The sequence below is a fragment of the Cervus canadensis genome, chromosome 17 (genome assembly GCF_019320065.1).
Source record: "Cervus canadensis isolate Bull #8, Minnesota chromosome 17, ASM1932006v1, whole genome shotgun sequence".
In the NCBI taxonomy this organism is placed as follows: Eukaryota; Metazoa; Chordata; class Mammalia; order Artiodactyla; family Cervidae; genus Cervus; species Cervus canadensis.
This window is the reverse complement of record NC_057402.1, coordinates 38392863-38398862: the sequence shown is the minus strand read 5'-3', so window position 1 is coordinate 38398862 and position 6000 is coordinate 38392863. Positions and strand designations below refer to the sequence as shown.

Below are 6000 nucleotides of genomic sequence, written 5' to 3'. Positions count from 1 at the left end.
CATTAAATGGAAAATAAGAAAGAAAAAACTCAACAAGCTCTATATTGGCATGCGGACTAAGTCACTTTAGTCATGTTTGACATTTTGTGACCCTATGGGCTTCTCTGGTGGCTCAGATGGCAAAGAATCCACCTGCAGTGCAGGAGACCTGGGTTCGATCTCTGAATTGGGAAGATCCCCTGGAGGAGGGCATGGCAACCCACTCCAGTATTTTTGCCTGGTGAATCCCTATGGACAGAGGAGTCTGGCGGGCTACAGTCAATGGAATCTCAAAGAGTCAGAAACAACTGAGTGACTAAGCACATCACATGGACCTTAGCCTGCCAGGATCCTCTGTCCATAGGATTCTCCAGGCAAGTATACTGCAATGGATTGCCATGCCCTTCTCCAGGAGATCTTTCTCATCCAGGGATCAAACCTGCATCTCTTAGTCTCCTACATTGGCAGGCCAGTTCTGTACCACTTGCACCACCAAATTACTTCTATCCACTACATGCAAAGAACTCTTCGAACTCAACATTAAGAAAAATAATTTAAAAATTGGCAAAAGATATAAACAAATGTGTCACCAAAGAAGATAAACCAGTAGCAAATAAGCAAGTGAAACAATGCCACACATTATTTTTCATTAGGGAACTGAAAATTAAAGCAACAATTAAATCTCTTCACACCTATGAGAATGCCTAATATACAGTAAATATCAAGTGTTGGCAAGGATGCAGGTAAGTGGGACTCTTATATATTGCTGGTGGTTACAGAAATGGTATAAACACTCTTGAAAACTGTTTTTAGAGTTCCTGTAATGATAAGCAAGTTTACCAAAAGACCTAGCATTAGTACTCCAAGGTATTTACCCAACTAATTTGAGAACTTGTCCATGCAAAACTCTGCATGCAACTCTTTGTATCAATAGAACACCTAATTGCAGTCACTCCAAACTGAAAACCTTCAGTGGATGAATAAACCAAAAAACATACAAATGCAGATGGTGACTGTAGCCATGAAATTAAAAGATACTTGCTCCTTAAAAGAAAAGCTATGACAAACCTACACAGTGTTTTAAAAAGCAGAGACATCACTTTGCTGACAAAGGTCTGTATAGTCAAAGCTATGTTTTTTTCAGTAGTCATGTATGGAAGTGAGAATTGGTCCATAAAGAAGGCTGAGAGCCAAAGAATTAACACTTTATAATTGTGGTGCTGGAAAATGCTCTAGAGTCCCTTGGACAGCAAGGAGATCTACCAGTCAATCCTAAAGGAAATTAACCCTGAATGTTCATTGGAAGGACTGATGCTGAAGCTGAAGCTCCAATACTTTGGCCACGTGATATGAAGAGTCGACTCACTGGAAAAGACCCTGATGCTGAGAAAGGTTTAAAGAAAAAGGAGGCAGCAGAGGATGAGATGGTTAGATAGCATCACTGACTCAATGGACATGAATTTGAGCAATCTCAGGGAGACAGTGGAGGACAGCGGAGTCTGGCGTGCTACAGTCCATGGTGTCAAAAAGAGACAGACACAACTTAGCAACTGAACAACAATACCCAATAATAAAAAGAACTATTGATAAACGTGCGTGAATCTCAAAGGCATGATGATGAATGAAGTCAGTTACAAAATGCTGCATGTTGCATAATTGTGTGTATAACATTCTTGAAAAGACAAACTACAGCAATGGAGACAATGCAGAATATATCAGCGGTTGCCATATGTCTGAACTTATTAGGGTTTGGGAAGGGTGTGGCTATAAAACAGCAACAAGTGGGAGTTCTTGGGGTTATGTATCTTAATTGTGATGGTGGTTACAGTAACCCAAACTTACAGGGCTTTCTATCCAAAAGATCCATTTAACTGTATTTAATAAGTCAAATAAACTACTAAAATGATATATATTTAGTAATTCACATATATACAGATATGGTGTATATATCTAACTCCCTAGTATAGGTACACTTCCCTGGTGTAGGAAATGGCAACCCACTTCAGTACTCTCGCCTGTAAAGTTCTACAGGCAGAGGAACCTGATGGGCTACAGTCCATGGAGTCTGCTGTGACTGAGCATATATATAACGTTTAAAAGCAAGCAAGAAATTCTAAACTAAGAGTGAAAGGATTGTCAAGAAATGCATGAGAACAGTACTTCTTGTCCTTCAGTCGCTCAGTCTAGTCTGATTCTGTGACCCCATGGACTGCTGCATGCCAGGTTTCCCTGTCCTTCACTATCTCCTGGAGTTTGCTCAAACTCACCTCCATTGAGTCGGTGATGCTATCCAAACATCTCATCCTCTGTCAGCCCCTTCTCCTCCTGCCCTAAATCTTTCCCAGCATCAGGGTCTTTTCCAGTGAGTCAGCTCTTTGCATCAGGTGGCCAAAGTATTGAGGCTTCAGTTTCAGCCTCAGTCCTTTCAAGGAATATTCAGAATTCTTTTGGGATTGACTGGTTTGATCTCCTTGCAGTCCAAAGGACTCTAAAGAGTCTTCTCCAACACCACGGTTCCAAAGCATCAATTCTTTGGCCTTCTTTACGGTCCAACTCTCACATCTTGATCGTGAATACTGGAAAAACCAGGACCTTTGTCGGCAAAGTAATGTCTCTAGTACTAGTAACCTTTAACATATGGTATTATTTGGAAGAAACGGGCGTAGCTACATTGAGAGGGTGACAACGAAAGTGGGCAGTAAGCTGTGGGCCCGCCTTGGCATCAGAGAAAGGAACAGTTCCAAGTCGTGGTGTGAAAATACTTTTAAGAGGAAGGTAAGAAATGGAGAAAAGTCAGAATATCGGTTTTAAGAGGCTAAGGGAGCAATTTCAGATGAGATGTCATGCACTGGCCCCAAAGCAGGGCTTGGCAGAAAAGCCCAGACAGGATGGATGGGAGAAAGTTTGAGATCCTGAGAAAGAAAGTGTGAGCAGAAAGCAAGAAACGATAAAGGTGGGCGCAGACAGTGCGAGGCAGGCAGACGGGCAAAGGCAGGTTATTTCAGTAGTGTCTTTTGCAGTTCCTGAGGCAGGTACCAAGGGGCACCTGGAAGAGCGAGCGCAGGCGCCTGGGAAGGCGGGCGCCGGAACGCCCGCGAGGGGTGTCCGGTGCTCTCGCAGGAGACCGGGTCTCGGCGCGGGTGGCGGCTGCGAGCACGCGCGCTCGGAGCCGGCCGGCGGGGCGGGGGCGGGGCGGAGGTGGGGCGCGCGCACGTCCACGCGGGGCGAGGGAGAGGCGCGGCAGAGGCCGGTGACGTCAGGGGGCGCGCGCGGCCGCGGGCGGAGCGGAGGGGCGGGCGCAGCGCGCGGCCGCGGGCGGAGCGGAGGGGCGCGAGGGGCGGAGCAGAGCGCGGGAGGAGGCGGGGGAGGAGAGGCCCCCGGACCGCGAGCGGCAGCTGGGGAGGGGGCCGCGGAGCCGGAGCGCGAGAAACAGCTGATCCGGTTTTCCTTAAAGCCAGAGAAAATGGAAGTCGGGTAGCAGCTACTGCGGCGCTGCGGGCTGACTGAGTGGAGCGGCGCGGCAGGTGAGACGGCGCTGGCCGCGGTGCTGCCGGCGGCCGTGGGGCCGGGGCCGCGGGCCCGGCAGGTGCACTATCCGTCCCAGTGCTGCGTTGGGTGCCTCCGCAGCTTCGTGGCGGAGCAGATGGGCGCAGAGGCCGGGCGGCTGCGTGTCTGGGGCGCGGGGGTCGCGGGCACTGTGCGGGGCTCGCCGGCGCGTCTGCATTGCGGGCTCGGCTCTGGACCCCGCGGGCGCCGCGGCCACCGGCCCTGGCCCGACGCGGCGCGCGTCTCCGGGCAGGGTGCGGCGCTCCCTCTGGGTCGCGGACGGTGTCTCCTTCGGGCCCCGGAGCCGTCTGCACTGGAACGTGATGACGGGCTCGGGGACACCGGCTCCTCGGTCCGTTGGGCGCACTGGGGTCCCGGGGCGCCGGCGGACTCCCGGGCACGGCCAGGCAGCATCGCGTGAGGCCGCCGGCCGGGTGCCCGGGCTGTGGCTGCGTGGGCCACCGCGGCCCGGTGCGCCGCTCGCTCTTTCCTCTGGGTCTGGCTGGACAGCGGGCGAACGGCTAATGCAAGTTGGCTGTGAACCTGGAGGCCTTCCCTGATATCTTTTCACTGGAGGGGGTAAAATCGCATTTGCTGTGCTTTAAGTGCTCCTTTAAATTCGGGAGATGTCAGTGATGTCATCATTAACAAAAACTTTCCTTCATTGGACACAACCGCCCAAGTGCACCCTCCTCCAGTGCAGCTATTGCAGCCCTTTGAGAATCTTTGCTACAAAATAGATTTGTCTCTGCTCTGTGAACTCACCAACCTTACACAGGTGAAAACGGTTTTTATTTTTATTTCTTGGCTTGAGAAAGAATAGATTCAAGAGAGGCTGAAGGGAAACTTGTTAGATCCTCACAGATCCGAGAATCACTTCATCCATATCACAAGCATCCAGGGGAAAGTCACGCATGACACTTCCGTGGCTATTGCCTGGCTTTATCTTTATAACTGAAAGTGAGCCATGAGATGAGAAAAATTAAAAGACATTATATTTGAGGTGGAAGATGATGTGTTCAGAAAAGGTAGACAGTGTGGCCTAGATCTTCACAGGCCTTGATTGCTTCAGGAAAATCTGTAGGTCTTCTAGCTCTCCATCACCACCTTCTCCAGGACTCCCCACCATGATGGGCCTGGGAGAAGTCTGCTCTGGAGAAAGGGGTGATAGCTTCTCTGGGGCCCTCCCTGCCTTTCCTATAGCAGCTGTGTGACCCACCAGCCTCCAAGGCTAGTTTAACACCTGAAGAGAGTTAAGAGAGTGCAGAGGCTGGGACTTAACCTGCATGGCACACCAAGTTCTGGGGAAATTTCTCCCCATAAATGGGAGCAGCGTGCCAGCATTATTGTGTGTGTGAGTGTTCCATTAGTACGGACTGTGATGGGAACAGAAGTAAGCAAGTTCCCAAGACAGTCTGCACTTCTACTGAAGCCAATCATATTGAAAGGATATTCAATGAGGGACGAAAATATTGACATTTGTGTATTTAATAATTAATGACTTCCTAATTGGTGCAAAGAAGCATACCTTAAATTATTAGTGTGATCATATTGGGTCTGTAAGAAATTTAATACCACAGGCCATGCAAAAGTTTGAGCCTGGTCCGGAGGGTAAGCTTTTAAAAACCCTGGATTGGTGGGAAGAAAACTGGAAGTAGAGCTTCACCTTAGGTTTTGGCATTCAGGGTGGCAGTGGATGGAAACCATTGCATTACGGAGTCTTGCCTCTTGTGGGTCTCAGCCTGGGTCCTGTGTGGAGGCCCCTAGCCCTGGTGGAGGCTAGCACAAAAGTTTTGGGAAAGCTGAATTGTCTTTTCTCCCCTGTGGAGAAGGAGAGTGGCATGTCCATATGAAGCAGCCATGTGTGCGTGGCCTGTCACCTCCTAAAGGTGCCAGATTTATTCACAGTGGCAAGACTGCCTGAGACAGGAAGCCTTATAGCAGAATTGACTCCAAATATACGTCTTTTCAGCAACTTTGCCCCCGCTGCATATGGTTATTTTAGAAATTGACCTTCTAAGTCATTGCTGAGATTTTTTTCTGTAATCGAAGTAGCCTCAAGTGTGCAAAAATTGGCTTTTAAGTCTCTGAGCTATGAACTCTTTAGAAATTGAGTCTGTGAAACCACTCTGGCCATATATCCTTTCTTTTTTCCCACCTGTAGACCTGTGAAAGTATTCTTTGTAATTTTTTAAAAATTTAACTCACTCTAGTACTTTTGATAATACAAAGCAAGTGTTTTCACTAAAGCTTGAGATATTAGCCACTGGTTTCCTAAAACATTTCAAAATCCCTCACTTTAAAGCCTCTTCATTCCCCTTTCATGCTTAGAGTATCACATCCGATTCTAAGAAGCCAAGATTGCCTTGGCTTTTCTTCTTGTTCCCTTTGAATGTTAAGGTCATTTAATTCTTGTCTTAGGCCCAAAAGATAAAGGCTGAGTCAGCTCCCGAGGGGCCAGCAGGGGGCGTGCTA

General features: G+C 48.6%; 1 protein-coding gene across 4 annotated transcripts in view; it reads left to right on the top strand.

Moving 5' to 3' along the window:
• The first annotated feature begins 3317 nt into the window (after positions 1–3317).
• OTUD7A (OTU deubiquitinase 7A) overlaps positions 3318–6000 on the top strand; it is a 381326-nt gene continuing 378643 nt past the window's right edge. For all 4 annotated transcript variants that reach the window (XM_043434490.1, XM_043434492.1, XM_043434491.1 and 1 more), the window contains exon 1: positions 3318–3503. The gene's annotated coding sequence lies outside the window, so the exon portion shown is untranslated. The remainder of the gene's footprint in view (positions 3504–6000) is intronic.